General features: G+C 42.8%; 1 long non-coding RNA gene across 1 annotated transcript; it reads left to right on the top strand.

Moving 5' to 3' along the window:
* The first annotated feature begins 7,394 nt into the window (after window positions 1-7,394).
* On the top strand, window positions 7,395-27,646 carry LOC129014585 (uncharacterized). The gene is made up of 6 exons (XR_008494249.2): window positions 7,395-7,605; window positions 7,763-7,867; window positions 18,166-18,270; window positions 26,289-26,368; window positions 26,899-26,970; window positions 27,493-27,646. It is a non-coding gene; the product is annotated as an uncharacterized LOC129014585 (long non-coding RNA).
* The last annotated feature ends 317 nt before the right edge of the window (window positions 27,647-27,963 follow it).

The following is a 27,963-nucleotide window of genomic DNA, read 5'->3' as shown; positions in this document are numbered from 1 at the left end:
AAACTAGAGATAGGCAAATATTTTTATCTAAAAATCAAAACAAAAAATTAAAATAAAATATAAGAGAATGTTGGTAGGGAGTGGAGAATGCCTTTTAAAATACGTTATAAAAATACAGCAATATAAGTAGAATGGTGGCTGCCTGGGGCTGGAGGAGGCAGAATGGAGAGTTAGTGTTTAATGGGTGCAGTGTTTCAGCTTAGGAAGATGAAAAAGTTCTGGAGATGGATGGTGGTAATGGCTGGACAACAATGTGACTATATTTAATACTACTGTATTAAATACACTTAATGGTACACTTAAAACTGGTTAAGATGGTAAACTTCATGTCGTGTATATTTTCCCATAGTAAATAACATATAGCAGCATAAAACAAAAACTTTGAAAAAAATCAATACATACAGCTAAAAAAAATCCTGACAATCACCCATCCCCATAAACAAGATCAGAAGACAAATAACTGGGAAAGTTATACACAATTTATATCACAGAAAAATACAGTTTTCCTAACTGAACAAAGAGCTCCTTATAACTCATAAAATCCTCAACAAGCAAACAGAAACATAAAAAAGGATTTTAACCTTTTTCAGGAAAGGAAATAAAAATTGTTCCTATCTACATAAGTAGTCAACTCAAATGCTCATGCCACTTTTCACCTAGATTATCGAAGATCAAGGTGGGTGAGGGCATGCCTTTCTGTGAAGGGTGCAGGGAACTTGGCACTTGTATATATTGCAGGCAGAACACAATTGAGCCAGAACTACTAGAATGTAAAAAAAAATCCACCCTTTGTCCCAGTGATTCCACTGCTGGGAATGTAGCCTATAGATACACTCAGACATGTGCACATGGTATGTGTGCGGGGCATTCACTGTAGCATTGTTTGTGGCAGCTCAAGATTAGGAAAAATAATTAAATGAAGATTGTGGGGCCACTATAAAGAGTGAAACAGTGAACTAATATGTGACGAAAGCCAAGATTTATTATGCAGTAATGGGCAGAACAGAGTGTACTGTCACCATCTGCTGAAAGTGCACGTGGAGGTGAAGGTTCTAGAAAGACATATGAGAAACTACTCACTGAGTGCTCAGGAAAGGAAATGGGGGACAGGAGACAAGGGCTGTGTGTGTTACATTCTTTCCTTTTGTATTTGTTTCCTGTGGCTGCCATAACAAATGATCACAAACTCAGGCCTTAAAAAAACCGAAATTCATTCTCTCACGGTTCTGAAGGCTAAAACCTGAAATCCAGGTGTTGGCAGGGCCCGGAGCTTTCTGAAGGCCCCAGTGGAGGATCCTTCTGCCTCTTCCAGCTTCTGGTAGCCCCTGGGGTTCCTGGGTCTGCAGCAGCACCTCTGCAGCCTCTGCCTCCGTCTTCACATGGCCATCGTCCCTCGAAGACTCCTCTGGGTGCTTTCCTCTTCTTATGAGGCTTCCAGTCAACGACTGGAGAGCTGATGCTAAATCCAGGATAATGCTATCTTGAAGTTCTAGAATAGTTACAGCTGCAAAGCCCTCTTTCCAAGAAAGCTCACATTCGGAGGCTCTGGGTGGATGCAAATTTTTAAGGGACATTGTTCAACCCAATACACCTGCGTATATGCTTTTGGAGCGTTTGAAATTTATACTATGTATATTTATTACCCATCCAACATAAATTAGGTCATTAAAAACTACAGAAAACATATCTGTTTACAGATGGGAATATATGATGGCATTTATTTATGCATGTATGTATTCATATTTTTATAACGAACAGTTTTAGAACAGTATTTACCAGGTTAAAATGAGCCCTGCGGTAGAAGGGTTAGAGATAAGAAGGAGGGGAGGGTGGAGGGCTCATGACCATGTTCTCTGTAGATCTGTACAATGGCTTGTGGCATTTGATGCACTATTTATATACTGAGATACATTTTATGAAAGATTATATTTTGAAATAAATATGCTTGAGTCCCAAGGTAAACAGACATAGCCTTACAACTTAGGATCAATTCCCCCACATAACTCAAGAATGACAATGAGAAGCTTGAAATGATCTTTATCAGTACAATGTTCATATCTGAGTTACTTGGCAAGCAACAACACACAGGTGACTTTCTAAACCTGCATCCTAAAATTAAATCCTGTTGTACCCCAACACCAAAAGGCCACATGTGACCATCACCTTGAGCTGGTGAATGCTGCGAGCTTACTTTGCCTGGTCAGCAAGAGATGAGGGCAGCGGTCTGGGTGCTAGGGTTAGACAGGCACACAGCGGGTCCACCATCTGTTGAGGAGTAGGGACACCTGGAGTGAATGGGCAGATGTAGGACAGGCTAAGAAAGTTTGGGGTTCCTTGGCTCATCAAGGGGCTGCTCTTGGGGAGAGCAAGTGAACTCCCCAAAGAATTATTTTCAATAAAAATCTCTTCCTGGCAGATAATTCTAAAATATCCCCTAGGTTGACCTGGAGCTGTTAATGTGCTTTCCTTCTCTCCACCCCAGGTCTTAAGGGATTCACACACATTACCGTTCAATATTAAATGGGAGGCAGTGTCCTGGCCACGGATATTACAGCTGGGGGATCTCCACCTCATGGGTGGGCACAGCCAGTTTGAGGGGTGCCAACTGTCCCTCCTTCAAGGAGGTGTTCCTGGTCTGCTTTAAGGAGGTCACTGAGCCTGAGCGCCAAATACTCTCTAATTAACCAAGCCGAGATCACAGTGCTTATTAAACATCTAAGAAGGAGCCATGCAGGCAGCTTTTGAATCTTTCTTCTGGAAATTTTGTATTGAAAATTCACAAGGCTTAAACGGCGCCTGTGTACCAAGAGACGGTCATTGCTAGGAAAATTTGTCCTTAAAGTGATCCTTCCTGGGAGTTACTTTCTGCTCTGCAGTTTTCTCTGCAGAGAAACTGAGCACAGAGTCTCTTGAGGAGTTGCAGAGAACTCAGAGACTTGGCAGTGGTACCAGAGCCACATGCCATGGTGGTGGCTGACAGGAAAGTGCATCCTCCCCAGCCGGGTTACCTGTTGCTTTACATGTGATGTCCACTGTACCAGACTAACTTCAAAGCCTCTGAGGACAGTGGGATGCTGATGCCCCAGAAAGAATGTGCAGAAGACAGCTACCTCACAGAGACGTGGAAACGTTCGGCTCCTGGAACCAGGTGCCATCGTCTTCCTTTGTCACACACTGAGATGAACACGATCACTTTATAGTATAGGTTGTTTTTCCTTTGGATTGGACGTTCTAGCTTGCTCCTGTGTTCTCCTGGCTGCTGCGGCCTTGTAGGTCATCAATCAGGGTGCTGACTGGCAGGAATGACTGATGATGCTGCCTGCCCTCCCTGGCCCCACGGTTTTCCAAATCACAACTCATCTTCTTATTGGCATAAATGTACCTCCTGTTTATTTAAGTAGAATGTAAATAGGGAGAAAGGCTGTGACCCACGCTAATATTCCTCCTACGTGTGAGCACACTATATATCTGCCCTTTGTCTCTTGCTAAAGTCTCTCATTTTCAATCATATTTTTTACTTAAAATGTCTACTTTTCAGTGTGAGTTATCACAAAAAAGACACATTTAATCGTTGTGTAGTAGGAAACCCTCTTGCAGGAATAAAATAGGATGGAGAGGAGTTGCCAACATAGGCCACAGTTCCCAAGCTGACCCTTATTTTTATTGAACTAAAGTTGCATATAAATCTTTTATAACACATAAATCCTTGCTGCCTCGGCACCGCTATGTGCTTTTTTTTTTTTTTTTCTTGAGACAGAGTCTCGCTCTGTCACCCAGACTGGAGTGCAATGGCATGATCTTGGCTCACTGCAATCTCTGCCCCCTCCCACCTCAGCCTTCCAAGTAGCTGGGACTACAGGTCCCTGCCACCAGGCCCGCTAATTTTTGTATTTTTAGTAGACACAGGGTTTCGCCATATTGCCCAGGCTGGTCTCAAGCTACTGAGCTCAAGGGATCCTCCCACCTCGGCCTCCCAGAGTGCTGGGATCCTGGGCATGAGCCATCACGCCTGGCCCTGCTGGGTACCTTTTGTTTTCTATATTACTTATGTCTTTCCTATTGTTTATTCTACTTATTCGAAGTTTGTTTTATTGATGATTTCATAAAATATTATTTTGGTGCTGATTATCTGAAAGTTATGTGTGTGGGTTTAGTTTATTGAATTAAATTGTTTTTCTCCTTATTAATTTTCTTCTAATTTATTTGGGTTTATTGTGCTGTTCTTTCTCCTGGATTCTTGAGCAGAAAGCTTAATTTATTTTTAATGCATCTTTGAACCTAATTAATGCATGTAAGAATACTAATGGTTCTCAAAGTGCCTTTTGCCTCCTTTATCTCACAGGATTGAAGAGGCGCTCTTATTTATTATTCAGTTACAAAGTTTTGCAATTTCTACTTCTATTTCATTTTTAATTAAAAGTTATGTAAATGTTTTTTTGTTTTCTAATTTTATTGCTTTGTGAAAATAAATGTGGTTTTAATGGTGTTAACTTCTTGAAATTTATGATTGCCTCTGTGGTTGATAATAATTTATTTTAAAAATTACATGTGTGTTCAAAAGCAAAGCATATGCCCTCCTGAATAAATGCAGTCCTGGGGATTGTGAATTTGAAGCATTTACATTGGTCATGGTTTAGATCTATCCCTTTCTGAGAGAAGTTTAGAGCTACCACTATGTAGAATTGGGAGTTCTACATTTTGAAGCTATACGTATTTTGAAAAAAATTTTTGTCACACATACCTGTAAACATGATTAAAATTTTCGTATTTTTGGAAATCATCAACACGGACACACACATTTATTCTTTCCGGTTACTCATTCCTGCTTATTTTGCTCACCATGACCTTTCTAAGGTAATCTGGCCGGAGACCACTATCATTCTGGGACTTCGAGGTAAATGCTCCCCTGGAGATTTCTGAGACAGCAGGCCACGATGAATTCAGAGCACCTGCCCCAAGCGAGCCTGTGATTGCGGTGCTCGTTCCTGACAGGTCCCCGCCCCGGTCTGTACCCTTTGGGTACGTCCCTGGCCTGGAGCCTCAGCACGCTGTGGCTGCATCCCCGGAGGTCGCAAGCGCCCTGAGGAAGGGGGCGGGGCTACATGCTCTTGCCAATCTGGTCCCTGTTTTCTAATTTTGCGGCCTTTGCACTTTCAGAAATGATTTTCCCCATTTAAAATATATTTTTTAACTTTTCTATTGTTTTTCATTGATTTCAGCATGACAGGGTCTCAGGATGTATGTTCAACATATAGTTATAAAGCAAACCCAGAAACCCATTTTTGTTTACCTAAAAGATGTACTCAAAACGTCGTACAAAACACCACACGAAGATACTAAAATCACAACTCAACACCAAAAAACAATCCCTCGTATCACGTGGACACTTTATTTCCTACGCTTTGTAAAAATCCCCGCTGCAAATACAGATTTTTAGGCAAAAATCGTAGAACTACACTGTTCCTTTACTTTTGGTTTTATTTTTAACACTCAGTACTCTTTGATGGCCACATCCTTACCCACTTCTGACTGCCTTCTTTCTCTGCTGTGTCCGCAGTTGGTTCCTTCCGGTGGGTTCGTGGTCTCGCTAACTTCAAGAACAGAGCTGCAGAACTCTGCACTGAGTATTACAGATCTTAAAGATAGCACAAACCGAAAGAAAGACCAGCGGTAAGATTTATTGTGAAGAGCAAAACAACAACAACTCCACAGTCTCAAGGCAGACTCCACCAGGATGCTGCTGCAGTCTCCGGGTGGCCAGCTTTTATTCCCTTATTTGTCCCCACCCATGTCCTGCTGATTGGTCCATTTTACAGAGTGCTGATTGGTCCATTTTACAGAGCACTGATTGGTCCATTTTACAGTGTGTTGATTGGCCCATTTTACAAACTCTAGCTAGCTACAGAGTGCTGATTGGTGCATTTTAGAAACCTCTAGCTAGCCACAGAGCGCTGATTGGTGCGTTTTACAATCCTAGCTACAGAGTGCTGATTGGTGCATTTTACAATCCTCTTGTAAGACAGAAAAGTTCTCCAAGTGCCCACCCGACCCAAAAGTCCAGCTGGCTTCACCTCTCACTGCCTCCCCCACCCCCAACCCCCAACTGCCTGCTCTGTGGTGGCATGAGCCACCATGCCCAGCCAACTTTAGTGTTTCTTGTGACAGAGAAATCTAGCTTAATTTTTCTCCTTGGAATTAATCAATTGGGTGAGCACCATTTATTGCATGACTCTTCCTTTCCCCACCAGCCGAAATTATGACCTATAACTCTCTGGGTACAGTGGGCTCAGTAGCTGCCCTTTTATGCAGTTTTACTGGGTGCCAATCTATTTCTGTGTCAGAATAATACTTTTGTAATTGTACCTTCATGATAAACTTTATGTGCACTGATGCAAGTTCTGTATCGTTTTTCTCTTTCAAAGTTTTATTTTCTATTGTCTCATAAACTTTAGAATAATTTTGAAATGAAAGTTGAAAACAATCCATATAATACTGTAGTTTTTTGGGGGGGTTTTTTGTTTGTTTGTTTTTTTAGATGGAGTCTCGCTCTGTCACCCAGGCTGGAGTACCATAGTGCCATCTCGGCTCAATGCAACCTCTGCCTTCCCAGGTTCACGTGATTCTCAGTCCTCACCCTCCCATGTAGCTGGGATTACAGGTGCACACTATCATACCTCGCTAATTTTTATATTTTTAGTAGAGACGGGGTTTCCCCATGTTGGCCAGGCTGGTCTCAAACTCCTGGCCTCAAATGATCCGCCTGCCTTGACCTCCCAAAGTGCTAGGATTACAGGCATGAGCCACCGCGCCTGGCCTATAGATATTTTAAACTCAGTTGGCTATTTGTCTTAATCTTATCCATGAGAAAAAAAAAATTGATATTTAAAAAGTTATATAGATAAACCCCATTGATGTCCTTCTTTATAGCTTCTGGCTTTGATGATGTGTCAGTGTTTAAACGTTGACTGTTTGTGAAAATAATATTAAAATATTCACCTAAATTAGCTTGTATTATTTTACTTTTATAATTTTTTTAAATTAAAATGTATTTTATCTGGAGCTTATCTGTTGCAAGGAATGAGTTAAATATTTTATTTTAGAAATTATTTTAATAAAATAATGATTTGAGGTCTAACCTATCTTTTCCTCACTGATTGCAAAGCTCCCTTTACCATATGGTAGATTCCCGTGTATCCTGAGCTGGACTCCGCACTCTCTGGTGCCTTTCCCAGCGCTTTTCTCCATGCTGTGTGGTTACTATTGTCTTTTGAAACTTTAAAACCTATCTGAATGTAGGCCACTAGGTCAGGGCGTCATGGAAACCCCTGTGTGCAGGGAGCAGCAGACAGATGATTCCCCAGTACCCCAACACTCCCGGCCCTCTTCAGCCACTTCCTCCCCAACCCACAGGCCATCAACCCCCAGACCCTCTCGCTGTGGCTTAGAGGTGTCTCTGACAACGTGGCACACTGGGAAGGCCTTCTTTCCTGCTACCAATAACAAATGCATTCTGAATTTGGTATGTCATTAAATGTAAAAATACAGCCAATTTGAAACAAGCAAATGGAAATTCCCAGGAACCAAAAACAGAAAGAAAAATCAGAGGTAGGTAGAAACCCACGCTGCTGTCGGGTGGCCTGTGGAGGTTTTGCAGGAGTGTCCAGTAAATGTTTAATAGCAGATCTCTAGGGAAGAACAGCTCTGATTTGTAGTGTTTGCCAATTTTCATGGTGTAATTACTTCCATCTTGGCTGATTTCCAGCTACCACAGTGCTGTCCCTGCAGACAGAATTTGGGAGAGGTACTCATAGTCACCTCCTATGAGCCTATGCAAGCCAGCTCCTGCACACCCCTGGTTTTAGTCCAGGTAAAGGCCTGCCCAGGTATTTCAATATGGACTCCTCACATACTTCTGCAGACTCCAGCTTTGGGTTGACCCATCAGGGAGAGGTAACTTAGCATGAACCCTTGTATAAAAATGAAAATCTCTTTCGTTGGAAGAGAAGATCACTGACTAGGCTAGTCTCCCAAGACCTAGGAAAGAGCTGGGCTGTCAGAGGGTGTGCTAGGGAACCAACTGTGCTTGTTGATATCCACATCCAAGGCTGATGGCCGGAGGAGGCAGTTCAGAGTCAAAAGGCAAGGGACCAAACTACATCAAAGATGGGATTATAACAAAACTTTAAAATAAAAGCTGTTTACAATGCAGAAAATTCATTCTTCTGAAAACAGACTTGAAAAAAATAAAATATTTACTCTACCTTTCTTGTTCAAACCATGCCTTAGGGTAGGTAAATATTTGATTATGAAAGTTTCTTTGTGTGGAATAAATCTAAGTAATAATTGCTGAAGAAATGATATGATTAAGATATGGCCATCTTTGGTCAGGCACAATGGCTCACGCCTGTAATCCCAGCACTTTAGGAGGCCGAGGCAGGTGGATCACAAGGTCAGGAGTTCAAGACCAGCCTGGCCAACATGGTGAAACTCCGTCTCTACTAAAAATACAAAATTTAGCCGGGCGTGCTGGTGGACACCTGTAATCCCAGCTGCTTGGGAGGCTGAGGCAGGAGAATCACTTGAAACTGGAAGATGGATGTTGCAGTGAACCGAGATCACACCACTGCACTCCAGTCTGGGCGAAAGAGCGAAACTCCATCTCAAAATAAATAAAATAAATAAATAAGTAAATAAATAAATAAATAAAAGATATGCTCATCTTCTTATTAAATAAGGTAATGGATCTAGTCATCATTTAAGTCTTCCAAACCATTAGTTGAAGGCTGAAGGAAACATCATACAGGGTTGATAGAAGCAACACCTGAATCAAATAATCAATCTTTACTGACAAAAAGAATGGTGATCAGGTACAATATGCCTCCTGAGCCCTAGGGACTTGACAGCATCATCTAGGAAGTATTCGCTCCAAAAAATTAAACTTGCATCTAAGATCTAGCAGATTATAGGAAATTTAAAAATAGAAGAACAAGTTGAACACTTGGGGAGATGCAGTTGGCCAAATCCAAAAACTCAGGCAATTTTTCAGGACAAATGACCATGTTTCTTTAACAAGTAAGTCACAAAAACAAAACGGAATGAACCAGAGGAATGTCATAGATTAAAATAGACTGAAAGTATTAGGCCTATTAAATAAATATTGATGTCTAATTCATATATGCCAACTGTTGGGGAAAATGATGATCAATTAGGAAAATTTGATCACTGAGTAGATATTTGATGCAATTAAGAACTTTTTGTTAAGTTCCTAGGGTGCAATAAGGTATTTTGGTAGTATTTTTCAGAAATCCTAATCTTTGAGAGATAAATATTGAACTATTTATGGATGCGTTGATAGGACGTTTGGGATTTGCTTTAAATCCTTCAGACCGTGTGTTCAGAGCCCCTGCAGCCGGGTGACAGATGCATGGGCATGGGGGCTTAAGTGTGCTTGCACTGTAGATGGCGATCCTGATTAGAGGGAAGAGGGGCCATCTGAAGAGAAAAAGAAACCTGTGCTGGGATTGCATGGAGAGGGTGACGGAGAGCAAGCCAAGCCCCTCGTGGAGGGCCAGGCTGTGTCCAGGAGAAGGAGAGCCTCTCCTATCCTTCTAGGAGAATAGGAAGACCAGGAGCAGATGCGTGCAGGTTTGAACACTTGGTGAGGGGAAAGGGACAACTTTACCTCTAGTGGTCTCTATGTTCTCTGTCAAGTAGGAAGTGTGGTGGCAGCGAGGGGAAGTTAGGCAGGTGTGTGATAAACAAACTCAGCCGTCCAAACCCAAAGAATTGATGCAGAGACCCAGAGAACAGCAGAAGTGAGACTTTTAATGACAGTCTTGTAAGATCAGGTGTCTGGTGGGAAGGCATACCCAGCATAGTTTTAACAAGCAATTTATGCCCTAGCGTGCAGGTCCCTCCCCAGGTTTCTCATAGGCTGACTACTATGAGGTCACAATCTTCCTGGGCGTCATCTATTGATTGTTGGGTAGAGGCTTTAGGTGTTTCTTTAGGGTTGTCTTGCTGCATTTTGTTGCAGCCCACAATGCATTGCAATCCTAGTTAGCTCAGGGGCTCTTCAAGTATTTGACTTACGACCTAGGTAGCTGGGCAGGCTGATAAGAACAGACAAAATGAGCTATCTTGAAGATTAGTAAAGTTTTATCTTAGACTAAACTTCTTTGGTTCGGATGAGGACAACTTAGGAGCGGGAGAAGGGGAAGAAGGGGAAGTCTGACAAGCAGGCATCTGCTATCCAAGCAGAGGCCTAATATATCCTCTTTCTTCTGTAGTTTGCTGACCTAAGCCCATTCAAGGCACTTTGTCTTGGAAATGGACCACTGTATACATTATTTCCTTCAGGTGGGAGGCATGGGAAGAGGCAGAAGTTTTGAAAAAGCCCTTGCCTTAGTGTCATTGGCAGAAGTGAGTGGGGTTTGCAGGAGTGCTAAGCCTGTTAGTCGTTGTAAATTCATTGTGAACACAGTTAGCCTTATTAGGTGGTTTTCTTCAGAATCGCCCTGCTGCTCCCAAGCCAGTTTCTGGCAAGGAGACACTTGGTTTTCTTGGGGTGGTGGTCTGCTTTTTAAAATGCAGGCTTTATTGTTATTATTATTATTTATTTATTTATTTTTTTTAGGTGGAGTCACCCTGTCGCCCAGGCTGGAGTGCAATGGTTTGATCTCAGCTCACTGCAACCTCCACCTCCTGGATTCAAGCAATTCTCCTGCCTCGGCCTCCCGAGTAGCTGGGACTACAGGCACGTGCACCATGCCTGGCTAATTTTTGTATTTTTTTAGTAGAGATGGGGTTTCACCATGTTGGCCAGGCTGGTCTGGAGCTCCTGACCTCAGGTGATCCACCAGCCTTGGCCTTACAGGCTTTATTATTATTCAGCTATGATGAGGCTGCAGAGCTGGAGATGGTTGCCACTGAAAAGATAGTTTGTGATTTGTAGTTCCCAAGGGGGGAACATGCCATGCTGCATGCTGGTGGGGGCCAGACAAAGAAGCACTGGGGCAGCCAGGAGTCAGAGGGCAAGGGGAGTACTGTGGATGGAAACCTTTACTGCACTTTTAGTGAGAAAGAACAGGCAAGGCAGGGTCAGCAGGTTTAGGATTCGGTTGTGAGTACAGTCTCTGTGGGGTCTGGGGCCTAGAGACTCTCCCTTGTTGTCTGGTACCCAGCCCTGGGGTGATGTGGGAAAGGGGATGGTGGCCCAGTGTGACAGTCCAGTCATGGCTGGACGTGGTTAGGGGTGATGGCTGGGATTGGCTCATTCATATTTGGAAAGCACACCCACGGGCAGGTTGTTTACCCTGTCTCAGAATTAGCTAGCCCTGGGAGGGGCGGTCCCTGCAGGGTCAGCAGGGCTCCAGATGTTGAAGCTTCAGAGTACGGAAATCAAAGATGTTTGGTGCAGTGTGTGTGTCTGCTGGTGTGACAGGAAGACAGACCAGCAGCAAGGGAGGTGAGGCTACCGGAGATATGTGATGGAGGTGGTGAATCACGAAATCTAAGCTTGCTCAGTGGGAAGGTGAAGAAAGTACAGGGATTAGAAAAACTGAGTTCCTGTTGGGTTTGTGGGGAACAGGCTGACCCAGGAATGCCCAGAGAAGGGAGGCTACAGCCATTTGGGATGCTCACACTTATTCAAGGTGGGATGGTTTTGCGTAATGCTCCAGGTGACTGTGAAGGGAAGTGGTTCCTGGACGGGAAGGAAATGATAGGCTGTACGTGGGAAACAAGATTTGCCAGGATCCTGGAAGGCCATGACGGGGCCATGCCCCTTCCAGGCAGGTGGCCCATCTCAGCCACATTGCTTGCTGTGCCTTCTGTGTGGGAGCAGGGAGAGCCTGCACAGAGGAGAAGCAGAGCCATGCTTATTTTCACCAAATGCTACGGCACTGAAAGAAAGGGTGGAATATAAACTCCACGAGATATTTTTTTATCTTTGAACTTCCGATGCTCATTATAAAGACAGAAGCTGATAGGTGCCCTATAACTATTAGTAGTTTGAAATAATACATCAAATAAGGAGAGAAATAATAATACTGTACTTTTATTAATAATAAAAGAGACTAACAGCCCACCCCAGTTAAGGATTGATGAGATAAGGCGTGTGAGTGAACGTGGAGACACGCAAATCAACCCACAATCAGAAGGTGGCAGAGGCAGTGGGGGTGGTAACTTAGGTTGAAAGAAATGGCATTTTAGAAACAGCAATGCAAATCTGCCTTTGATAAATAAGAATAAATCACGGAGTGGGCACGAGAATGGATAGAATGGTAGCATAGAAAGAGATGGAAAAGAGATCCCATGTGCATGCTGGGGAATATCAATCACCCTTGGAACCTTCCATGAGCCTCAAATAGAACAGGAATCCAAGTGTCTCTATGTGGGAGAAACGTGAATGCAGTCACTTCCACGTCAGCCTGGCTGCGGAAGCAGGACCCCAGGTGACCACGGGCTCGTCAGCACAGGATCTCACCACCGGGTCTGCCAAGGCCTGGGGTCCTTTCCAAGCCATAAAATTATAGGTGTGAAATGCATTTAAGCTATTTTCTCCAAAACATATCACAGAAGATCACAAGAGGACGCAAAAGATGACTTCCTCCCATTGAAATGGCTGAAACAAAAGTGATAAAAATAAATTTGTGGTTAAAAATATCTCATGATTGGTGGGGCAACAGGGTATCATTACTCAGAATCTGGCCTGCAATTAAAGACTTCCAAAAATGGCAGATCACCTCTTTCTTCACCAATTTCACATTTACCCCCACCAGTTCTACTTGCAGAAAGCAAGACTTCCAAAGAGGCTTCCTTACAGCCACGGGATTCCCACATTAGAGTGTGGCTCTCACCCCAATACTTTCAGTATTTTGGGCTCTTACAGTGTCTATTTCTAAGTTCATTTGTTTTGACGGATCATGGAGGAAATTGTTTTCCTGTGTTGACGTTAACCATGCTTCACGCTTCCCTGCTAGCCGTCCTCAGGTGTATTACTACTGTTGTTGTTGTTATTGACTTCAAAAGGGAAATCTCCTTAAGAGTCTCTACAATGGCTGGAAACAATTGCAAACAATTTTTCTTTTTCCTTCTCTTTTTTTTTTGAGATGGAGTCTCGCTCTGTCACCCAGGCTGGAGTGCAGTGGCGTGATCTCGGCTCACTGCAAGCTCCGCCTTCCAGGTTCACACCATTCTCCTGCCTCAGCCTCCTGAGCAGCTGGTACTACAGGCGCCCGCCACCATGCCCGGCTAATTTTTTGTATTTTTAGTAGATACGGGGGTTTCACCGTGTTAGCCAGGATGGTCTCGATCTCCTGACCTCGTGATCCGCCCTCCTCGGCCTCCCAAAGTGCTGGGATTACAGGCGTGAGCCACCGCCCCTGGCCTTTCTTTTTTTTTTTTTTTTTTTTTTTTTTTGAGATAGGGTCTCACTGTGTCACCCAGGCTGGTGTGCAGTGGTGCAATCACAGCTTACTGCAGCCTGGGCCTCCTGGGCACAAGACATCCTCCCACCTTAGCCTCCCAAGTAGCTGGGACTGCAGGTGTGCACCACCATGCCTGGCTAATTTTGTTGTTGTTGTATTATTTTATAGACACATGGGTTCCTCATGTTGCCCGAGCTGGTCTCCAACTCCTGACCTCAAGTGATCCACCCGCCTCGGCCTCCCAAAGTGCTGGGATTACAGGCGTCAGCCACTGCCCCCAGCCTTTTTTTTCTTTTTGAGATAGAGTCTCACTGTGTCACCCAGGCTGGTGTGCAGTGGTGCAATCACAGCTTACTGCAGACTGGGCCTCCTGGGCACAAGACATCCTCCCACCTTAGCCTCCCAAGTAGCTGGGACTGCAGGTGTGCACCACCATGCCTGGCTAATTTTGTTGTTGTTGTATTATTTTATAGACACATGGGTTCCTCATGTTGCCCGAGCTGGTCTCCAACTCCTGACCTCAAGTGATCCGCCTGCCTCGGCCTACCAAAGTGCTGGGATTACAGGCGTGAACTACCATGCCTGGCCTCAGAGAATAATTTCACATTTTAAACTCTTAAGTACTGGTTGTTGGCTGTGCAGAACCTGTTCTGTTTGGTTTGCCTTTTAGATGCCATCCTTACTCATGTCTCTTCTATCTGGTCTACCTAAAAGAGAATGCAGAGAGAAGATGGAAATTCAAATCTAGGAGGATGTAGATTTCTTAAGAATAAGATATAAAATTTTTACCATTTAGGATTTTCTTGCACATAGTAGTTAATCGGTTAGCATTTCTTGGGTGAATAAAATCACACCATGTAATTAATGTTAGGACTTTAAGGCAAATGCCAAAGAGGAGAAATATACACTCATTAAATATCAAGTTACCTGAGCAGAAGCTCAGCTGTCTGTCTGCTGGCATGACACATAAAGAGCAAGGTTCAGACTGCCAGCATTTACCATGCAGACAGCTTTTCTTCTTCTTCTTCTTTTTTTTTTTTTTTTTTTTGAGGCAGAGCCTTGCTCTGTCACCCAGGCTGGAGCAGCATGATCTCGGCTTGGCTCACTGCAACTTCCACCTCTGCTTTCCTTCTTGAATGGCTATTTCACAGCAGAAATGAGATGCTTGGAAACTTCAGCAACTATGCCTCATAGTTTCTAAATGGTAAAATGGCTTCCCTACCCACTTCCAACCCTGTTGGGAGGGCCTTTCAGGTCTCAGGGCTGGAGGCACAGGAGTCTGAGGCCCATTTCCTAAGGAGCAAGTTGCTGTTCCCATTCGGAGCACCTGCACCACCCTCTGTGCTCTCGGTAGTGTCATCTCTGCTGTCGTCTGGATGTGTTGGGTCCAGTGTCCTGCTGTGGGCTCTGGGACCATCAGCCTGCATGATGCATCTCCTCATCTGTCATGTGAGACTGATAACAGTGGTCTTGAGGGGATGTTCTAAGAGTACAAATAAGGTGGTGAGTTGCATGAACCACTGAGCATCATGCCTCTGCCTCCTGGGCTCAAACAGTCCTCTCACCTCAGCTTCCCAAATAGCTGGTACCACAGGCGTGCACCACCACACCAGGCTAATTTCTTTAACTATTTTAAAAATTGTGCTAAAGTACACATGATACAAAATGTACTATCTTTACCACTTTTAAGGGTGCAGTATAGTAGCATTAGGTACATTAACTTAGTTGTGTGACCACCACCATCCATCTCCAGAGCTCCTTTCATCTTGCAAAACTGAAACTCTGTACCCACTAAACACAAGTCCTCATTTCCCCCTCCCCAAGCTCTTGGAAACCAGCATTCAACTGTCTCTACGAATTTGACTACTCTTGCTGCCTCCTCTAAATCCAATCATAAAGTATTTGTCCGTTTGTGACTAGTTGATTTCATGTAGCATAATGTCCTCAAGGTTCATCTGTGTTGTAACATGTGTCTGAATCTCCTTCTTTTTTAAGGTAGAATGACATTGCTTGGTATGGATAGGCTACATTTTGTTTATGCATTCATTCCTCAGTGGGTATTGGGGTTGTTTCCACTGTTTAGTCACCTTTTAGCTATCGTGAATGATGCGCCTGGGGACATGGTGTACAGATATCTGTGTGAGTTCCTGCTTTCACTTCTTTTGGATGTTTCCCCAAAGTGGGATTGGTGGATCGCGTGGTAATTCTATGTCCAGCTTTTTGAGGAAACTCCATGCCGTTTCCACAGTGGCTGCATCATTTTTCATTCCCACCAGCAATGCACAAGGGTGCTGATTTTTCTACATATTTGCCAATACTTGATATTTTATGTTTTTTTTTTGCTGTTATGTGTTTGTTTATAGCAGTCATTTTAATGGGTGTGAAATGGGACCTCATGGTGGTTTTGATTTGCATTTCATTAGTGATAAGTGATATTGAGTGCATTTTTATGTACTTGTTGGCCAACAGTATATCTTCTTTGGATAAATGTCTACTCATGGCTGAAACTTTCATGTGTTCAACAAGTCTATTATTATTATCATTAGAGAGTTTTCACAGTGGGCAAAAATAAGATAGATTTTTAGTTAGAATTGAAGTCAAGGTCAGAGTGACACTTATGCTGAAAACTTTAGACAAGTTATGTATCTCACCCGGCTTACTGCACCACACATCCAACTGTGAAGCAGCTGGTCCTTCACTTAGCAGAGCTTCGTGTGCACTGCCACTGGTAGAAGCCTTGTAACCATAACAAGTGCAGCCTCCAATACTAATGGCAGAGTCAGTGGACACACTAAATGGAAGCTCAGCAAAGATGCAAACGTGTTCCGATTTAAATATTTTACAAGAAGCTGATGGGAGGATGGATGGAGTGGCCTGGCATTTGCCATTGGTTCTCTGATTTTGGAGACGGGAAAACTTCCTGCTGGCAAAGAGAAAATTTGCACCGACGATCCTGATTTTGAATGGAGGCAGAATTCAGGAGATTTACCAGGAAGAGAAGACGTAATCTTGAGTCTGGTTTCACCAGGTTTGTTATAAGAGGCTACAGCCAGAGTCGTGTGGGCAGAAACTCCTAACTCCTTAAAAGACTATGACACTGGCCGCGCTCAGTGGCTCACGCCTGTAATCCCAACACTTTGAGAGGCCGAGGTGGGTGGATCACCTGAGGTCGGGAGTTTGAGACCAGCCTGACCAACATGGAGAAACCCCGTGGGAGGCGGAGCTTGCAGTGAGCCGAGATCGCGCCACTGCACTCCAGCCTGGGCTACAGAGCGAGACTCTGACTCAAAAAAAAAAAAAAAAAAAGAAGAAGAAGAAAGAAAAAAAGAAAAGAAATACAAAATTAGCCAAGCATGGTGGTGCATGCCTGTAATCCCAGCTACTTGGCAGGCTGAGACGGGAGAAGCGCTTGAACCAAGGAGTCAGAGGTTGCAGTGAGCTGAGATTGCGCTACTGCGCTCCAGCCTGGGCAGGAAGAACGAAACTCCGTCTCAAAAATAAAAAGACTGTGATGTTAATATCTTGAATATTTTTCCAGAAGGCTTTTTAAATTTTATTTATTTATTTATTTATTTTGAGACGGAGTTTCGCTCTGTTGCCCAGGCTGGAGTGCTGTGGCGCGATCTCTGCTCACTGCAAGCTCCGCTTCCCGCGTTCACGCCATTCTCCTCCCTCAGCTTCCCGAGTAGCTGGGACTACAGGCGCCAGCCACCAAGCCCGGCTAATTTTTGTATTCTTAGTAGAGACGGGGTTTCACCGTGTTCGCCAGGATGGTCTGGATCTCCTGACCTCATGATCTGCCCACCTCGGCCTCCCAAAGTGCTGGGATTACAGGCATGAGCCACCGCTCCTGGCCCAGAAGGCTTTTATAGATCTTTGCAAAGCATATGTTTGTACCTTATTTTTATCTTTTTGGTTTTTTTGAGACAGAGCCTTGCTCTGTCACCCAGACTGGAGTGCAGTGGCACGATCTTGGCTCACTGCAACCTCCACCTCCCAGGTTCAAGCGATTCTCCTGCCTCAGCTTCCTGAGTAGCTGAGACTACAGGCACCGGCCACCACGAATGGATAATTTTTATATTTTTAGTAGAGGCGAGGTTTCCCCATGTTGGCCAGGCTGGTCTCGGACTCCTGACCTCAAGTGATACACCCACCTCGGCCTCCGAAAGTGCTGGAACATCTTTATCATTTTTTTTATAATCAATTCAGTATTTGTATAGGGATAAAATTGATTTCTGGGACTAGACTTCTGATGTATGCTATTAGCCCCTCAAGAGATAAGATCCACCTTAAAATGTCCATACTTGCAGCTCTCTCCAGCAACAAATCAAGGTGTCAGCCAGCAGCTGGGGCCTGCCTTGAGAGTCGCTGTGGGGATTAAGTGAGATGAACACTGCAGTATGGAACCAGAGGACTCCCTGTGACAGCTCTGACTCAGGGAGCCTTGGTGTGGCTCGCAGAGGAGACAGGCAGTGCCCCAAGTCATGCGTCATTGAGAAGCCTTTTCCACTTCTGGGCCCTCGTGTCCACTTAACATCCCCCTACATTAAAACACTCGGATGCATAATCGTCTGAGTAGCCTACTTGATAATAATTTGTTAATATCCTTCACAGTGTCAGGAGAAGGTTGTCTGGAGAAGTTTTATTGCATTTTAAGTTTTATATCGTTTTAGTTTAGTTCACTTCTTTTGTATCAAATACCTTCAACAAGAGCGCTTATATCTTTTTCCCCCAGCCTCCTGCAGAATTCCACATTAAACAGGATGAGGAATAGGTTGTTAGCAGACTGAGGTACTTGGGGCAACATTTCATACACAACAGGAGGGAGAAACGACTCCAGGTGAGGAGTCTAGCCAAGTTTTCTGGCTGGCCGAGTGCATGAGGGAGCACTGTGGGCTTTGAGGGGGTGTGTGCCAGTCACACAGGAGTGGCATTGCTGCCCTCTTTACTGTATGCAGGCCACTGTGCTGACATAGCCATGCTTCCCCCTGTCAGACACAATGGCGGTTCTTAGGGTTGACATTGTGGCTGTATAGTTGCTGAGTTCATCTTTGTGTCTGATGGACCGAGTAATGCTGCCCCATGGAGGAGAACCATGGGTTTAATCTCTAAATCACCACCTCCACGTTATTTTTAGGAAAACAATCAGATTTTGGTGAAACTGATGTTCGCAAGTGTGAGTGAGCCCCATGTGCTCAAGCTTGAGGAACCCCTGAGATGGCACAAGTTCTGCCGCACTGGGCAATGGATGGTGTTGAAGCACACGAGACACTAGAAGACATGAGGGCAATTGCTACACGCCAAGCCCGGTGCCAAGCAGGTTGTGCAGGTTGTGCAGGTTGTTTCGTTGATTCTGGGCCTGGCCTTTGAGATCTGTGGAGAACACCATGAACTGGCTGGCTCTGCATCCTGCTTGCAGGGGCTGGCAAGCTGGAACCTGCTTTTCTACACCACATTGCAGAGGGCCCTGAATGTGATCTATGATTCCAACAAGCAGCCCTGATGCAGATCCAGAGGGCAGGGATGACGTGGGGGTTGCCTTTCTGGTTGACCTGCTGGTAAGCATGGCCTTATGGATCTATCAACAATAGCACCCAGTCACTTGGAGAGGTCGAATGGCAGGGCTGGGGCATCCATCAGGGTTTGATTTTGCTTATGTGGACCAGCAGGTGCAGCACAGCTGCATTTTAGTGCAGGGCTTCCTGATCCTGCAGCACAGCTAACACCGTGCTTCCGGAAGGCAGCAGCTCCCCCACGGGGCTGTTTCCCCAATTCTGGGCATCAGTCCCAGAGGCAAAGATGGGAGCCATCCACTCTGGCTCTGCCAACAATTCTGTGAGCGCCCCGTTCTCTGTATGAAATTCCTTTCTGCTTTAGATAATTAAAATAACTTTTCTTCCCCTGCAACTGAACTGAGTGATAAGCATGGGAATTATTATTTTGATTCATAAATGAGGCAACTGGGGCTCAGTAAGGTTAAGAGCAAATGATGACTAAGAGTCAGAGGATGGCCGGGTGCAGTGGCTCACGCCTGTAATCCCAGCGCTTTGGGAGGCCAAGGCGGGCAGATCACGAGGTCAGGAGATAGAGACAATCCTGGCTAACGCAGTGAAACCCTGTCTCTACTAAAAACACAAAAAATTAGCCGGGTGTGGTGGCAGGTGCCTGTAGTCCCAGCTACTCGGGAGGCTGAGGCAGGAGAATGGCGTGAACCCAGGAGGTGGAGCTTGCAGTGAGCTGAGATCATGCCACTGCACTCCAGCCTGGGCGACAGAGCAAGACTCGGTCAAAAAAAAAAAAAAAAAAGAGTCAGAGGATGGATTTAAGTGCAGGCCTGCTATCTCTAAAAATAGCATGTTTATACTATACCTTTAGATTGCTTCCCAAGCAAGTCTGAACTAGTAAATATTAAAGAAGTGCACATTCCTCTTCTGACAATAATGCAGAGTATATAATTTGGAAATCCTGCTTCCCCCCACCACAAAGGGTCACTGTGTAAAACCTAACAAACGTCCTTTAAATTGTATTTTCCCCTTCAGAAAAAAACGAATACAAAAACAAAAATGTGAAGGAACTTTTTCAGGGAAAGTAGGAAATGAAGAAAGAGAGGGAGGAGCTATGGCCGTTTCCGCTCTGTGCTGGGGAAGGTTGCTGCTATTGTTTGTAATTCAAGGGTTTGGGGTCTAATGCTGATACCAGGTGAAGAGATGAAGTGTGTCTTTAGCCTTAACAAAGTTGATATTGAAAAGTGAAATTCACACATCCAGTCAGAAACAGGTAAAGGCTTACACCTTCATTGAAATCTTGTCTGTCTTAGTCTCAATTCTGAATGGGGAGAAATGCCTGTGTTAGAATTCACAATATTCTGTCTACAATGGACATGGATTTGGGGTTCAAATTTATATTACTAGAATAGTGCAGTAATTTTCAAGCCAAACAATTAATATACAAAATAGTCCTAGTCCACATTTTCATGAGACTTCTGGCAGAAGTAAATGCAGGCCTTATTTGGAGAAATAAGTTATCACATGATTCCCTTAGATAAAACCCTAATGATGATGAACTCACAATCTATAATTCTAATGCACAGGAGAAAATAATTCACCAATAGTGAAAGTCTTGATGAAAGAAACAGAAACAATAAACTGTAGGATTAGACCTTCAAAAACTTTAGATGATAAAACAATGAAATAAATACATGAAGTGGGGCTGGGGCCCAAGGGGCTATTACTGCTCTTTGGAAATACTTGCCTCTCATAGATCCAGCCTTAATGGTTTTCTGATGTCCTAGTAACAGCAGACCCTGCACAAAGTGGATATCAGAGTTAACACTGTGAGGAGATAAAATAATGAGAATAGTTTTACCAAAGGTAATGAAATATCACATAAAGTCTGCATTTTACCATTGATTTGAGTGCATCCTTAGAAAACTGAACGTAACAGAAACCCAAGACATTTTTGGAAGTTGTATGCTCTCTAGCAATTTTGTGTGAATTTTCATACAAACACTGTTTCATGAGTTATAAAAATTTTATAAAAATAGAGAAAAATAAACACTATGAAATTATTTTTTAAATGATTAAAGGCATACAAGATGAATTTTTTTAAAAAAACAAAAATATTTTGACAAAGTTTTTTTAAAGAAGAAAACTTCCAGAAATGAAAATATGTAGTTTTAAAAAATGAATAGTGTATAAAACAGCATATTAGACACAGTTTAAGAAATAGTTACTGAGTGAAAGAAATATCTAAAGAGCATACAACACAGAAGAGCAAGAGAGAAAGTAGGAAGCAGAACAGGAGCACCATACTGGTCGAGAGAGAAGTTTTGCTATACATTTAATATGAGTTCCAGAGGTGAAAGTAGAAAGAGAGGATGATAATGTTTGAAGAAGTGAGAGTTACCCTTCTTCCAAAATTCATTAAAGATATTGGTCTTTATTCAGGAAGTACTAGTACTGAGAAGGACTCATTTGTAAACTAAAACGCACCGAGATATTGATCACCAAAGACAAAGAACCGAACCGAAAGCAGGTTACTTTAAAATAGAAGAAACAATTAGACTCACAGCAGGCTTCTCAACTTGAACTATAGAGCTGGGATCAGCAAACTACAACCCATGGTCTGGATGGCTGCCTATGCAAATACAGTTTTATTGGCACAGATACACCCACTTATGCACATGTCTTTATGGCCACCTCCATGCTTCAGTAGCATTGTTGAATACCTGTGATGGAAACCACATGGTCTGCATGTGGTAGATTCTTAAACAAGCTCTCTGTTTCAGAAAATGTTTGCTGACCCCTGGTATGGAGAACAGAATTCAGTGAAATAATATATTTAAAACACTGAGAGAAAATTGCTGACACCTAGAATTCTATACATGCTTGAACTTTTTTTTTTTCAGAGGTGGAGGTAAAATAAAAATATTTCCAAAAACAAAAAATTTAGAAAGTTTACCTTCCTTTTTTTTTTTTTTTTTTTGAAATAAGGGTTAAACTATTTACTTCAGTGGAGGAAATAAAACCCAAATCCAAGGCAGGTACTACAACAAGAAGGGAGCAAAATTTGCTAAATGTATAGGTAAATCTGAAAAAAAGACATATTTGTCTTAAAGAATATTAGTAATGATAAAAATGACCAATATTGAGGTCATAAATAAAGACGAAACAAAAATGCTAGGTGACAATAACACATAAGCTTGTGAGGGTAAGTGGCGATCAGAGCTTGAAATTCAAAACCACTTTTGTTTTTTATTTTATTGGGAGGAGGGTGGAGACAATGGCTAACTTTATACTTTGTTATATCAACTGTGTACATGTTACCGTTTTAAGAGTAGCCTCTAACACAATAAAAATAGAATTATGTGTTGGAGAGGTAAGGTCGAGTGACGGTCAAATCCACAATCTCTAGCTTCCATGTGCACTTTATTCATTATTCACATAAATTCCACTGTAGATTGGGCAGTTCCCCAAGGCAGCTGCCCTGCCTGCTGTGCCCCAGCCAATCCTGGGGGCTTTGATGGATTGCGCACATATGCCATGTTGACATGGCTTCCCCACTCTACACCAAGAGGGAGGGTCAGGCGTGGGAGCTCACAGCCACTCTTCTACCTTAGCCTGAGAAATGACATCCAATGGATAACCTCCCTGCAGGGACTCACGGTGCAGTCTAGGGGTACATGGAAAATGTTTGGTGAAAATTTCCATCACTGTTGCAACCCATTTTTATGGCTGCCAAATACCCCTTTGTTCCCATATATATCCCAAGGAAGATAGCTCACAAGTCCTCTTGAGTTTTCATGTTTAGTTCAGAGTTCAGGATCTCTTGACCCTATAAATTCCACTGTAGGAGGATCGTTAGTCCTTTAGGTGCTGAATCAGCTCAACTTCCTTGACTGTTTGGAAAGTGTGGATCTTCCAACTCAACACACATTGTCCAATTCACACACAAAGTGGAGAATTCACACTGGCCAGAAGTAGTCACCTGGCCTTACCCAACAACAAAAGGGCTGAGAAGTGCAGGGAAGCACCAGAAAATGAATAACTTCAAATCAATGAAGAGAACAGGAATGAAAAAAGGTCTAGTTGATCTCTGGGAAGGTGTGTGGTTGATTAGAAATGATGACAATTTTTTGGCCATTGGGAGATGGCAGTCAAATTCTGGGATGAACTTAGAAACTTGTTTGACCCATAAATTGCAGTGGAAGTGAAGCTATGTGACTTATGAGGCTAGATTTCTAACAGCCTGCAACTTCTGCCTCAGTCTTCGGAAACACTTTCTCCTGGAGCCCTGAGTCATCATCTAAGATATCTACCTACCCTAAGTCCAAGCTGGCCGCATGGAGAAGCTACATGGAGAACAAACACAGGATGTCCCACCCCTCCAAGCTCCGACTTCAGGCTTGTACCCGGAGCCATCCCAGACTCCCCTAACTAGCCCAGCCACTAGCAAACATCACCAGGTAAACCCCATCTACCTCTCACGGAACAGAAGATTCACCCAGCTGGTCCTTGACCTATTTTCTGAACCACAGAATTATTCACTATAATGAAATGGTTGATGTAAGGCACTACATTTTGCAATAGCTGGTTATGCAGCAGTAGACAGCCATGGCAACTCTCTACAGACAGCCACAGGAAAGAATAACATGGACACAAAGGCAGAGGCTGGGAAACCTTGACCCGGTGCCCGCACATCTGCAAATGACAGGAAATTTTCCCAAATGAAAGTTTAAGTCCACTTTTAGTCTGCGCTGATATAAATAAGATGATCTTAACATACTTAGAAAAAATATGTACAAGCATAAACATATATTTTTTAAAAAGGAGCCCTCAAACGAGGAAGATATGATCCAAAGAGACAACTATTGGCTTTAAAATATCAGTTAGTCAGCATTGGCTAGACGGCTGCTGCTGCTCCTGAGAGCTAAGTCCCACTGTGTGAGGTTGCCAGTTAGAAATGGGATTTTAAATCAAATGTTGGGCAGTTTGTCTGTGAACACCAAAATGGCATGATATTCCTGACCACCATCATCATTTAGCAAATGGCAAGACCTTGATAAGCACCTGCTAAAAGCCACCAGAGCTTGTGATGGCAATGTCTTATCTTGCCACAAAAGGCACTGCATTTTTTCTCAAGGAGTCAATCCCACACTGAGCCCTGGCAATCCCTGATAGACTGTTATGTAGGTCCTCACTGGGGATCAATAAGCCATAAGGCACTCAACATCATGAGTGTTCAATAACAATGATAATTAGGAAAACTGAAATAAGGGGCCCCAGGAGATCCATCTGAAACTGATTAAAAAGTATATATATCCCTCATAGCCAGGCACGGTGGCTCAAGCCTGTAATCCCAGCACTTTGGGAGACCAAGGTGAGGGGATCACTTGAGGCCAGGAATTCAAGACCAGCCTGGCCATCATGGTGAAACCCCGCCTCTACTAAAAATACAAAAATTAGCCAGGCATGGTGGTAGGCACCTGTAGTCTCAGCTACTTGGGAAGCTGTGGCAGGCAGATCACTTGAGCACATGAGTTTGAGACCAGCCTGGGCAACATGGTAAAACCTGTTTCTACCAAAACAAACAAACCCAAAAAATTAGCTGGGTGTGGTGGCACGAGCCTGTAGTCCCAGCTACTTTAGAGGCTGAGGTGGGAGGATGGCTTGAGCCAGGGAGGGCAAGGCTGCAGTGAATGAGATTGTGCCACTACGGCATTCCAGCCTGGGTGACAGAGTCAGCCCCTATCGGAAAAAAACAAACAAAAAAATCCCCTCTCAATGACGTCCTGCAAAGGACTGAGAGAGAAGGACAGTGTGAGAGAGAAGAGATCATTAAGGCTTGTCACCAGATGCCATTTCAATGACAATGCACAGCCCTCATGGGCAAATACCTGTATTTAAAAAAAAAAAAAAAAAAAAAAGGTTGATTTATTTCTATGGAAAATAGCAATCATTGCTTTTAGCAAACGTTGTTTAAAACCAAGACTGTCTTCTTTGAAAATATGGAAAGAACATTTTTCTTTAACATGTACAATGTCACAAACCCCTCCTGAGTTCACCAATTTATGTAAATAATGTTAATGTAACTCACTTTGTTCCTTTGTTCTAGAGAAGGTATGGCATTTTTTTTTCTTTTTGTACTTTAAAATTAACATCCAAATACAGCAGCGGGGGATATATACCAAATGCATCGTTAGAGTTTATTTTACACACTACCGCATGGACTCTTACCTGAGTTTATCGTAAACAAGAAAACTGTGATACGAATTTAGTGCTAATCACATCTTTGAGAAGATTTGAGAGGCAAAACAACTTACAAAACTCTCAAATAATTTATTTGTTATAAGTTCAGGATCTGATTTTTCACTTTGATTTTGTTTGCTGTGTTTTGGAGATCCAAATGTTTCCCCTATGACAAACAAAAGCACAATCAATATCATATTAGCCCTCAAATCCAAAAATTTAAATTTCAAGGGTCTTTGGTAGAGAGTGGGAGAAGCAGGCATGCAAAAGACACAAAAATCGGAATGAATGTTATCAGATATCCAGATTTCCTTTTTTTTTTTTTTTTTTTTTTGAGATGAAACCTTACTCTGTTGCCCAGGCTGGAGTGCAGTGGCATGATCTCGGCTCACTGCAACCTCCACCTCCTGGGTTCAAGTGATTCTCCTATCTCAGCCTCCTGAGTAGCTGGAATTACAGGTGCCCGCCACCACGTCTGGCTAATTTTTGTATTTCTTAGTAGAGATGGGTTTCACCACGTTGGCCAGAATGTGGACTGGTGTGTAGTGCTTCCTGACCACACGGACTCCATATCCATCAGCACATCAGAAAGCTGTATGCTATTTCTTTGCTGCAAGTCACCAAGGCATTCTGAAACCCAGTCTATTGATCTTCAAAATAAGATTAATATGCTCAGCAAAAGCGTGTGAATCATAGTGAGACCAAATAATTATTTGGTTCTACATGTATTAAAATGAATTTTTGAAGTTACTGAATTAATTGTTTTCAGTGAATAGTCAATTAAGTGAAAAGGTTTTATTAATCCCTCTGGAAGATGATTATAGAAAACATCTCTAGGATCAAGCTAATGTTCTTTGTGTAATTCCAGATAGGAAGTTCTTTACATGGCTCTAAAATTAGGACTAGACCTTTTTGCAAACTGCAAAACCCAAAAAAAGTCGAGTGGACTGTTTACACTGGAGTCTTTCCAAGGAGAGTGAACTCAGTGTTATTTTCAATTGCTTTGCACATCATTTAGCTCAAACTGTCCAAGTGAATCTAATTGCAGGGCTTATAGCTTTTTAGTCAAGTCCAAAATCTCTATATGAATAACCCCAAATCATCATTTCAGGTTGTCTTGTTGTAGAGGAGATTTTGCCTTGCAATTTTACGTACTTATGCTACATGGAAGGCTGGGTGGTGTGACTTCAGGTAAGGTGACGAAGGATGTCTCTTTTCTTGCAATTTATTATCATTTACAAAATTCAACTCTGAACTTTTCCCTCCCTCCCTCTCCTTCCTCCCTTCCTTCCTTCCTTCCTTCCCTCCTTCCTTCCCTGTATTTCACTCAAATGCATAATGTGGTTTCTGCCTAGATTTCTGGAACATTAGGGCTGGGAGAGACTTTGGAACCATGTGGTTTAACCCACTCCTCATTTTATAGACAAGACATCTCACCAAGATTATATTGTGAAATCACAGTCTTGTTCTTTTCTCTTTTATACCTCTTCCTAACCTATATCCTATCCTGTTAAAAATGAGACCAAGAATGTGACGTGGTGGTTTGAAACAAGACTATAATATTTCTGTTTCTCTAAGTCTGAAGTTTTAGTAGCTTTGGACTTCAGTGATTATGTTATTTTCATATGTACACTATATCCTGAGTTCATTATCAAATATCTATTGCTCTTTCTTCAAGTAATATATATTTGATATGTTTTCCACTTCAAATTACATTTTAGAAAAATTTTTCCTCAGGAAAGAGACAGAGAGAGAGAGAGAGAGAAAGAGAGAAAGAGAGAACCCACCTACCTGTAAGTCTTGAATAGTCATGGGGTTCATGTAACCTATATAAAAATAAATACTTCTAACCCCTTATCCCCCACAAAAAACCCTCCACAGTGTTTAATGTCAGTGAGATACAGTAAAAATGAAATCAATGCATATAATATGTTTGGTATTCAGCATGTCAAGATTTATGTGAGCTTATTTTGTGTCTAGCACAGTATCAGTATAGGGATCACTATCCTAAAATCTAAGAGTCTAGAGGGTGGGAGATTGATAGACAGAAACACCATGCTATCCCGTGGTGGGTGGTAGGGGATTAGAATGCATTGGAATCCACAGGGGATCAGAATAAAGTTAATAAAGAAGGACAGAGCAACTTACTCTGAAGGTGCAGAGCTAGTTTTGCTGTGAAAGAGATATTTAAGTTAGTTTTGTAAGAAAAATTAGGAAAGGGGAAGAACATTTCAGAGGGTAGGGAGATTGTGGTCCTGAAAGGGAATGGAATATCAAGAAATCTACGTTCCTCACATATCCCTTTTCTTGCCTAGGTTTTGCAAAAGTCTCATGAATCATCCCTGCCTGTGGTCCTGCTCCCTGAGATCCTTTTACCGCTCACAGTGGGCTACTTCTAAGAGCGTGCCTGGCACAGGGTCACTGAGAGCATAGTCTTAATAAAACAATGATGGTTGCTTGTCTCTCTCACTGGGTGCCATGCACTTTGATCAGAAGCTTTAAGAATGTTTTCCTCCACTGTCTAGTCACAGCCATATTAAATTACACAAGGCATGGGAAGAGGCATAATCTGTTGATGATAAATCAGAATTAATGAGAGTTTAACAAGCCTGCTAAATACAGTCAATGTAAAAAATCAATTGTAAGCCCATCTATCAGAAAAACACTATTAGCAAGCAAAATTTACATTTTTACTGCTTAACATAGCATCCCAAATATCAAGTACCTAGCAACAAATCTAATGAGAGATATGCAAGACTTATAGAGAAAACAGCAACAGCAACAAC

This window comes from Pongo pygmaeus, chromosome 16 (assembly GCF_028885625.2).
Source record: "Pongo pygmaeus isolate AG05252 chromosome 16, NHGRI_mPonPyg2-v2.0_pri, whole genome shotgun sequence".
NCBI classification, from domain to species: domain Eukaryota; kingdom Metazoa; phylum Chordata; class Mammalia; order Primates; family Hominidae; genus Pongo; species Pongo pygmaeus.
Note: the sequence above shows the minus strand (reverse complement) of the source record. Positions and strands in the feature narration are given on the sequence as shown.